General features: G+C 30.4%; 1 protein-coding gene across 1 annotated transcript in view; it reads right to left on the reverse strand.

Moving 5' to 3' along the window:
- LOC139522941 (probable G-protein coupled receptor 139) overlaps window positions 1–9,672 on the reverse strand; it is a 71,370-nt gene extending 61,698 nt beyond the window's left edge. Inside the window, exon 1 of the mRNA XM_071316612.1 lies at window positions 9,482–9,672. The gene's annotated coding sequence lies outside the window, so the exon portion shown is untranslated. The remainder of the gene's footprint in view (window positions 1–9,481) is intronic.
- Window positions 9,673–11,543: the final 1,871 nt, after the last annotated feature.

Raw genomic sequence — 11,543 nt, forward strand, 5'->3', positions numbered from 1 at the left:
TTGTATATAAATAAGGCCGCTAGTTTTCTCGTTTGCATTGTTTTACATTGCCATTTCGGGGCCTTTTGAAGCTGAGTATGCGGTATGGGCTTTGCTCTTTGTTGAAGGCCGTACGGTGACATATAGTTGTTAGTTTCTGTGTCATTTTGGTTTCTTGTGGAGAGTTGTCTCGACATGGCAATCATACCACATCTTCTTTGTTTTTGTAATCAATGAATTTTGTAAAAGATTTAATGACTGGAGAATTTCAGAAAAGGTATCAAAAGTTCACATGAATAATTTTAGCGCTTATCTGTATATTACGAACATTCATTACTATATAAATAAAGTGTATTTACTTTAAATTCTAAGTTTACTAATCGATCCATGGTGGACATTGTCAGATATAGTATACAGACCCTCTCTATTTAATTAACTCTGTGACCGCCATGAATATTTAACTTGAAAATGATAGCAGATAAAATTCTAAAAATACACTTTCTTCGTAGTATATGTATGTTCAAGGTCTACAGAAAAACGCAAACCGGAAGTCTAATCTGACTTAAAATTTCGTCCAATGACGGGACAATATCCGGATGCCTTTTTTCTCGTTTTTCTCCAAAAATAACTCAATCTGCATAATCATATGAATGGATGACAAATGCGACTATGCACTGTACCTATAGGACAAAGAGGCGTGTTGATTGATTTATTGCGGAAAGAAGAGAAGCGACACACAAAATGAGGTCTTCTCGTTTAATAGTATAGATTTTTTCTTCTCTAACTGTGTATAAATCTGGCCATACATGCTAAATGTATGCGGTATAGGATTTACGCATTGTTGAGGCAACACAATGGCTTATAGTAGCAAACCGTCGACGTCATGTGGTCTCTTGTGGAGATTTGTCACATTAACTATTATACAACATCTTTATTTTTATAATTAGGTACTCGAATGAGTATATAAATAGGTTTTTTCTAACAATCTTTTGTCAACAAATTCAAAATTAAATCGTTGTCGTCCTCGAGCAGATAACCAGATGGTAATTTAATTGCTTTTTCTCATGACATTAAACAACTATTGCTTATAATGTGACTGTGACAGAATCGCACATAAAAATGACATATAGTTTGACACTGGGAATGAAATTTTAAGCCGACTTTTTAAAAATATTTGTGTATCAAAATAAATCAAAAGAAGGGGAAAGACCTCCAATTGTTCTCTGAACATTTAATTATATTTCTGTTATGGATTGTTTTTCTCTTCTTGTCAATCATTCATGTCTACTTTTTTAATAATACTGAAGTCATGGGTTATTTTTTTTTACACATTGTTCCGATGTATGGAGTTTGAGTGACGTTTTAGTTCTTTTTCTGTAATGTCTTTTTTTATTCCACGTTAATTGTTTATATTTTGTTATTTCACTTGCTATGTTGAAAGCTATATATTAAGTTGCCTCGATTTTATTTATTAGTCTATTATTAGTAGATTTCTGTCTAATTGAGGTATGCTCAACACATTCTTTCATTCTTATTTACAAATGTAAGTATGTTCAGCATATAATCTTTGTTAAGCAGAAAACTGTCTGCATACTCTATCTTAATATATGCTCGTTCAAACTTCCAATACATCATAGGTGAAATGTCTTTTTATTCATATTCAAAGATATTACATTTCCAGCATATTACAGTATCAAGCCGCAAACAAAATACACGCTCCATGGTAATAAAGTATTACACTCCTTCAACTTTATAAATATACATCGGTCGTAACGTGCAATCCGGCAGACCAAATTGAATTTAATTATTGTGACTTGTTTACTGTTCATTTAGAACACATTAATATGATTTTGTAATAATAAGAAGTAAATAAGATCCGAAAAAGATTTCTTCATGTTAAAAGCACTTATAAGGCTCCATTTTTCATTAATGATGACAACCTGACACTAAAACATGATTTCACTTACATTAGAAAACTAATTTCCTTATAGACGGATGGATGTTGTCATTTCAAAGCAATCACAGTAAAAGTAAAATCTGAATATGGCCTATTTGCCTTGTCGTGGCGAATATATTGTCGGCGTCATACTACAGCAATCTCAAGAGTAAACACATATGATACCAACAAAACAAAGTTAAAACAAATGGACTTTGAAATTTGATCATAATTCATTTGACAAATGTTTAAAAAATGACTTTCAACGGAAGCATTCAGAGATTTTATGAGATATATAATAGAAATTAGTTGCAATGATTTGCTGAACTGATAACAGGTTTGCATTGTAATTACAAATTAAAATTCAATTTGAAAGTGTAATTGCAATGATAAGTGAAACACTTTCAAATTAATGAAGAGAATGTTTAATCGTTTGGTGACAGAATACCACGAAGTGTGATGTCAAGTCAATTTAAATCTTGAAATCAGAAGATGTGTGTTTTGTAATAAATGAAATTGATCATAGATTAAAAAAAGGTTTTTATACTCGCACATCAGCCTTGTGGAAATGGTAAAAAAATATTCTATACTTAAAAGGTCTAAAATCAAAAGCACATTGGGTATGAAGACAAGGCAGTATATAGGTAAAGGTAACTTGAGAGGGGACTTAAATTTGATTTTTTCATCGAGAATCTATCATACAACATCCTCATTGTTATTCAAATTAAAGAATTATGTTTTTAAGATACGATTATTAATATGTTGATACTCTGTGTTTCATGTTTGCATTATGGCTTTAAAATTAATGAATTGTATTGTAAATCAAGCTTGCCTATGATATTTAGATCTGATTCAAGACAGACCTTCCTAATTTTGCCAAACTAAATTTTTGGTGGTTAAACCCAGTTTTGAAAAAAAATCTTTATAATGATATTTCATCGTTTTCTCTATGCCTGGACGCTTGATAGCCAGGACTACCTTTCCTTCCCTTTAACTTATAATTGTGTATCCGTGATGGGAAATGTTCTAGTGGCTCGTTTTTAAGTAGATTAAATTTTTCAGGGTAGGTTTAATATTTGAATGTTTGCAGTGCTGTTATGGATTTCAATTCATAACTGAAACACTGTTATACCTAGTATATTATCGGCTAATAGATAAGGGTTATACTTTTACATTTCTGTGGATCAATTACTACGTCTGGGATCTAGCTATATATAGAGTGATACACATCAGTCAACTCATTTGTAGTTCAACCTAAGTGTTTCTTATGCTATTTCTTTAATGGATATAGGATGCGTTATATTAGTATACATTACAACAGATAGTGTCTGTCCACAATGAACTTGTTGTATCCAACTTTTTATTCTGAGTAGCAAAAGATATCAGAGTGAAGGTCGGGATGATTTTAAATCAGTATATCTTCAAAGAACTACGACCGGCTTGATGCCCGTTACTGCAAGTATTGTATGTTCTTTAATGTACATTTTTCTGCTAAATGAACAAACAGTGGAATGTAAAGGTTGGAGTTTAAATAAAAAAATATTATAAACAAGAGCGAATTACTAAAAATAAATTTGTATAGTGATTTCGCTGTTCTGAAAAAAAAATATTTTACTCGATAATTTTCAAATCTGTTTAAGGCCACACCAATTTAATTTCTTGTTCTACGGATTTTTGGACTCGAAAATTTGGGGCAAGCGAGCGATTTGAAAATTTTGATAAAAAAATATTTAATTTGCAAATTTTTGAGGCGAAGCTTGAAAAGTAAAGGCGAGCGATTATAATTTTTTTTTGTAAACATAAGATAGTAGGTTTTGACAATATTAAAACATATTATCACTTGTACTTTGACATTTCTTTAATTTCTGAAGTATTTTTTCCCTGTTCACCAAGAAATAACTAAATCTGGTCTATGTATGTGTGACTGACAATGAGACCCCTTTTACATGTTTTATGAGGGATTAATATAAGTTATAATATATTTGTTTGTACATAAGGGCTGATATTTTCTCATAGAACTATATATCTATCTGGTATTAAATGGTCAAAACCTGTCCAAGAATTTAGTAATGTTCCTGGACTTAAACCATGTTAACACATTTACTTTAACAACAGTTTAATATTATTCAAAATAAGTGGACCCCTCTTTTAGAAAAAGTTGTTTAAAATATGATGTAACTCTCCTCTTTTTGAGTACGGTACAAAATTCTAAGTTTTCAAAGGTTTTGTATAGAAGAACTATACAAATCCTTGGTATTTCTATTTTCTTTTCTACATCAGTAAAATGACCCCTTGTCTGAGAGAGGGTTGTTCTCAACCTGATAATAACACACACAGGTCAAAGTACGGCCTTTTACACAGGGCTTTGAAACAGACCAAACAGCAAGCTATAAAGGACCCCGAAATTATTAGCGTACACAATTCTAACAGGAAAACCAACGATCTAATTTATATATCCAAACGGGAAAATACCAATGAACAACATCAACAAACGATTACTGTTGAACGACATGCCCCTGAATCAATCAGGACAGCTGCATAAACATGCAGCGGCTATGGATAGTTTTGTTTGGCCAGCATACAATGTAATTGCAGTTGAAGGCAAATCCTTCTTTGTACCTTATTCTAACAACGAACATTTTTTTGATAGGGAATATAAGTAAGGGGGAAAGAAACCATTTTTTTTGTTCTTCACAGGTATTTCCGCTGTTATAAATTCATATCGTAGCACTCCCACTTTGGATAAATAGATTTCATGCTGAAACAAATATTATCACAGATATTTACAGTGTGGTAGGGTGCTTTTATGTTTAAAATCGTTATATACAGGTTAGACTGTGATTTTAAAAACAAATGTTGATATCTTTTTATAATATTTACACAAAAAAACCGGTGCGGAAAATGGACATGATTACATTTCCGGATGCGGGAATATTTAAAAAAAAAAAAAAATCTGTTTTGAAAAAAATAGGTGCGGGCGGGTCCGTCGAACAAGGAATCAAATTGGTGTGGCCTAATGGATATTTTCGGTTCAAGTTACTGTTAAAATTCATTTTAAATTGAGGAATGTGTCTACATTATGCATAGGTTTTATTCTATGTCCAACTTTGTATTATTTTTTAGTCAGAATTGGTGATAAGACAATGTTATTAGAAATATGCGCCCGGTGCAGTACAAATTGTTCCGTAAATGTTTAATTATTTCTAATCGTTTTACATACTGTAAACATGGGACTTCATTTTGAGGATTGTCAACGTGGGAAATCACAATTTCAGGCGAACACTTTAAATATACAATGTCAACTTATTGAATTTAATAATAAAAAAATAAGTCTCGAAATTACGCAATTTCGAGTAAATCAAAGATTTCCCATTTGTGGTTCCTGACTATTACGTAAAACTGGTATATATAACATTATAGTTCAAAAGACCTAGAAAACAAAAGACAATGGAATAAAAATAGCTTATGAATGAATATTAAAATACATTGAATAACTGTTTTAAATGAAAATTATTATTTTCAATCAATTTTGAATTTTTAAATTTAGCAAAGGTTTATGAAGTTTTAACTTGAAAGTCCTAAAATATACTGGGTATAAACATTAATGGCATAATATTTGTGTACTAATGCTAGAACAAAAATTTCAATACAAACGATAAAGGAATGAACCAGTGCTTTCAAGGCGCATCGAACTAATTGTATCGGTGTTAACAACATTATTTCTGTTTGGTCTCTTTGTTTGGTGGAGTGTTATATTCAACAATACTTGAGTTTATTTTCAACACATGGTAATCGAACCTAGGAACTATAATATAAACTTTTTATCATTTTTTAACAATATATCATTGTTTAATGTACTCGTTGACTGGAATTATTCTTTTCAGAAGAAGACATTATTTTAATATTTGTTTTACTTTAATATATATACATGTACATATTTATAAGAATTAACAGTTAAGCTGAACTAGTACTAACGTGGTTCATTTTACAAAGTGTACTGCTCAATTCGAAAATAATTGTAATTCAATAAATAATTAATGACAAAAACTGTATGTATTATATGTTTAACATTTCGATCTTCAAATACAACTATCTTAAGTTTACCAAAACAGAAGGAAATAATTTGAAATGTGTTTACTTGCATTAAATAAGCAGAAGATTCGCAAGGGACAATCAAAATGCATACACTAGAGCTACGAGAAGCCAACATCATGACAAAAAAAAAGTTGAACTTATTCTTTTAATCTATCTTTGAGTTTATAATAAGGGAGACTAGTTTAAAACGAATCAAATGTTATACAATTCCATGAGGAACGAGAATAAGATTGTGTTGTGTTATAACAGATATCTTTTAAATGATTTACATCCACGTTTGGTTCTCATTGTACCAAGGAGTTTGTTTTTTCAGTTAATCTGAGCCCAGGCCAATTACTGATAAAATGAATGTTACATAGTAGTGTTTTTCAAAAATGTCGTTGAGCATTTGGTGAAACCTGTATGTAACGTTCGTTATAAGGACTTACGTTCTTCATCAAGGTCATATTCCAAAAACAAATTGAATAGAACTTCTTTTTTTCTGAATTTCCTCTGCAGTAACTATCTTGGGAGTACAAACAAAAAACATATTTGTACTATTTTATTGGAAATGTGGTCTGCAGGGATGAAAACATATTTGGCATGAAGGTATGACAGATGTTCAATAACATTTGAATTTTCGAACATACAAGTTGCACGAGTGTAATAGTCCAATCAAAATGTCTCACGAAATTGTTTCGATGATATAATTATATTCAAAAGGTGAATATCTTCATATTAAGAAAATAGGTTGCAAATAAGGAAAAATAGTTCCTTGACGACAAGGAGAGAATCAATGAATTTTTACAATAAGACAAACAAACTATCATATTTTAATGAGAAAATCAAGTATGCTTTGAACGATTCACTTCATTTTTCTTATTTGGCCTCCAAATTGTTATAGCAATCTACAATTGTAAAATAATTCCGGTTCACGTAGAGTGTCATTGTATTACAATCACTGGTTTAAACCGAAATGAAGTATTCATATAAATTGGAAGTTGTATGTTCGAGAGGACCATTTGCTTGATTGGGAGCTTACTTATGTGAACAAATGTAGAAACAAGAGAGCTGTATTAATTATACTGACTAATATTATACCACTTCTGGAAGATAAAAAATCATACGTTTTTATTCATCACCATGATGACGCTTTGGATGTTGTTAAACAAAGCAAATGAGACAATTATACAAAACAAAACAAAAGTAATGGCATTTAGAAATCAACAATATGTTCCCAAACGCCAGAGATCCATAAAAGTTGTGAATATATTTCATCATAGAGACGACTAAGTATATATCATTAAAAACGCGTTTTCTACCAAATGGACATTTTAATGCAGCATGTTTTGTAAACCCGCACAACATCCAGACGGAGGGTGTTAAAAGTTAAAAGTTATCAAATAATATTCATTTATTCTTTCCTGGATTTTATAACAAGATTGGAACCAGTAGCATAATTCTGCAAATAAGAGCATTGACAAGTAGATTGTTTATTACTTCAGAATAACATTATTTATTATCGTTCGTGGGAGATAACTTGTATTAATCAAATTCAAGTGGAAAAAAAACAGTCTTTTTTATACGATTCTTTGATAATGTCTCTTCGTAACAGTATAACACCTTTTTCTTCTTAATTTGTACCTTGTTGAAAAAGATTTTTATAATCATACTTTCTTTCATTTATTAAATCATTGTGCTATACTTTCTAGTTAGATTGTTTTATAGTCAAGCTTATATTACACTACAATTGGCAGGTTAATAAAGATAAAGCTCTATTATTAACTCCTCCATGATTTCTCTACCACAAAAGGGAACACCTCATTAATTAAAATGCTTTCGACCAAATCAACCATAAAATCTTTCCGTTTGCAAAATGAATACGAATGTTTTCTTTGATCTTCTTTACACACAGAAAAACTCATGTTGATTTGCCTTTTGCTAGTCTACCTTTAACAATTACAATGACTATATTATAGACGAATGAGTAGTACAGATATCAAATGTGATGGTATAGAATGACTATATTATAGACGAATGAGTAGTACAGATATCAAATGTAATGGTAAAGAATGACTATATTATAGACGAATGAGTAGTACAGATATCAAATGTAATGGTATAAAATGACTATATTATAGACGAATGAGTAGTACAGATATCAAATGTAATGGTATAAAATGACTATATTATAGACGAATGAGTAGTACAGATATCAAATGTAATGTTATAGAAGCCACAAATAACAAATAATAAGAAATTTCAGTTTTTATTCTTTCATTTTCAGATTTGTACTTTGTAAAAGGACGTTCAAAACTTTTAAATACTTTCTTTGTGAATGATTTTTAAAACGCTTTGGTAGTATCACATGTCATTTTAACCCAAACTTACTTTTTGACAGAATACCTTAAATATCTGAGGGTAAACTGGAAGGGTATATGATAGTATGTCGACCGTTCTCTCAATACCATCCTTATTAAAAGCAAATATAATTCTCCCATAGAAACCTGCGGCTATTCCCACAGGAAGTTTAATATCAACTAATTGGATCTCCCAAATACTTAATAAAACATATGAAATAAATCATTCAAATCTGAGGTTAATTTCTGTCTTTCAAGAGTAAGAATTGTAAATGACCGGCGACCTCGAGTACTTTGGTGAGCTAACCCAAAAGTAGATGACGATTCTTGACTTTAGTTTAGTTTCGCTTTCTGTTTGGACTTTATACTTAAATATTTCACAATCAACATGCTCTGTAACCTAGTCATACAAACAAGCTAAATTCTGGTACCAGTAACGGTTATTATATAAATTTCGATTTTTTAAATTTTGTTTTCATGGTATTTTTATCAAGCATTCCTTTGAAAAGGCTTCGAAAGAACAACATTTAGCAGACAAAAACTAAATACTCATCTGCAATAAGATTTCTAAGAGTGTACTTAGGTCTAGCAATATATCTCAGATGTTTTTTCTCATACAATACAGGGTACAATAATTTGCCCCATAATACCTAAGTCCATTCTTATGGGCATTTCATTAATATTTTAATGCTAGATATTGACTCTGACAATTGACATTCAAATAACTATTAAAAGAAAAATAACACATCTAATACGTTAGAAATACATGAGTATAACCATGGATGGTTTTGGATTTTCAAAATTCTGAAAATGAACAAAGTATCATTACTGTGAGATTTAGAGAATTAAAAATAATCATGAATATATATCAAGAGAAAGCATCGGTTCAGGATTGTTCAGTTCTTACAAATTTTCACTCTCTATCAAATACTTAAAACGTTACTGCAATACTTTGTTTTAACTAATTAAGAAGAATTTATGCATCTTAATGTTTGATAAAGTTCATAATTGAACAGCATGTAAATTCATTTATAACACCATAAGTATTTGTAGTTAACATTAGCGGAATGAAAAAAGTAATTATACAATGGTTTAAAATTATAATTATAAAATATTTTAGGAAAACGCTTACCTGTGTGAAGACAATATCTGTTCGCTCGTTATCCATTCACATATTAAATTTCAAATTAGTTTGTACCAGTATACATTAGTCCTTTTATAATTCAATATCTTCAATGTAAAAATTATTCATACTATTGAAATTGTATAGAGTTATCTGCTTTCTCTGATAACTGTTTCTAATATTGACTACTTCTATATTATAAAGTAATACCATTTAGGTACGGTTGATTAAAATAAAAAATCGATTACATTAGTGGTTGTCTTGAATTTTGAACATTACTTCAATAAACGATACAAAGAACTAATTGTCACAATGGTTAAACTCGTGAAAAGTATTTGTTTATAAAATGAATAAAACTCGTTAATGTAACTTTCTTCCAATGAAAATTATTTGTCCATTGATTATAATTAACTTATTCATGAAGGTGATATAATATTGCTGTTATGTGTTTAATATGAGGTAGGCATTACCTGTTAATGGGGACGAAGTCTGTATGAATTATTTTTTTTGTAACTTACATATTTGTTAAAAAAAAAAAGAAACGGAAATACCGTGACGTTTCCGATTTTGGTTCTGTTGTTAGAGATTTGACTTAGAACGTTTTCTAAGTTATGACGTCATGTGCAATGTAAACAAAGAAACGAAATGCATCAGGAAACGTAAATTCATATCAAAGACAAAGAATTATTAAAAATGAAATATACCAATTGGTATTCTGTTCCTTGAGTTCTTATATTTTACTAGACTACTCAAAGTCTCCGTGACGACGAGACCGGAAGACGGAAGTAGATTTCTGCGTTCTGCGCAAATGCGGGAATTAAAAAAAGCGACCAAAAAATTTTTGAACGATTTTGAGTTCATTAGTTCAATGAAAATTACGGGAAATTTTCCCTATTTTTTTATTTTTTTATTGATTTTTTTACTGTAATAGGGGACTTCGTCCCCATCATATTACTTTTGTCAATACAAATAAAATTGAGAATGGAAATGGGGAATGTGTCAAAGAGACAACAACCCGACCATAGAGCAAACAACAGCAGAAGGTCACCAACAGGTCTTCAATGCAGTGAAAAATTCCCGCATCCGGAGGTGTCCTTCAGCTGGCCCCTAAACAAATATATATACTAGTCCAGTGATAATGAACGCCATACTAAACTCAAAATTGTACACAAGAAACTAAAATTAAAAAAAATACAAGACTAACAAAGGCCAGAGACAATGATCTCCGTAGTCACGTGTCCAATAGACAAGGAAAACGTAATACAATCATCTTTATGGTTTTGCTGATATCATATTTGAAATATTAATACGCATGTCCTGTTGCATTTTCATATCGACATATATATTTCATTGGTGTGTTTTGTTCAGAGAATAGCGCATAATAGTTTGACTTTCCGGAATATATAGGTAAAAAAAATACAATACAATTATTTCGCCACAATACATTGGCAGAGAAAAGTTGTTTCTCAAAACACAACATTTTTATAACTTCTTTATACAATGTAGTGCTGCCTTAAAAAGTATGAAATAAAACAAATGTCAGACGTCAGACAACAAAGTCGAAATTTCAAGATGGTATCATAAAGCATCGTATTGTTTGCAGTATTTTTAATAGAGACAATAGTAGATTACAAATATTCATATCGTATTTACTATAAGGAATTTTAAAATCAAGTAACAAGAAAAAACTAAAAAAAATAGGACACACTGTGTAAATATGAAGATCAGGTGTCAAATCTGATATCTTAAGATCTCAGACCGCAAACGCATGAGATTATCTTATTACATTGGTTGCAATGAATTAAATTGATTTATATGTGAAATACAAACCGATTACTTAACACGTGAAATAAACGTGGTTATTTCACTCTTCTGATGTCATGCAACAATCGGCGTTGTCAAAACGTCGTTTACGTCGGATCAAGACAAATTGTGAATGCGTAAAACAAGATATAGTTCCTTACATTTTCTACTTAAATAGCTTTAAAAACATTTTCCAATGTAATAAAGAGAATAACTAATCAATGAATTCGAAATATCTAAACATATGTACGCGCATTCGTAAATTATG

The sequence above is a fragment of the Mytilus edulis genome, chromosome 5 (genome assembly GCF_963676685.1).
Source record: "Mytilus edulis chromosome 5, xbMytEdul2.2, whole genome shotgun sequence".
In the NCBI taxonomy this organism is placed as follows: Eukaryota; Metazoa; Mollusca; class Bivalvia; order Mytilida; family Mytilidae; genus Mytilus; species Mytilus edulis.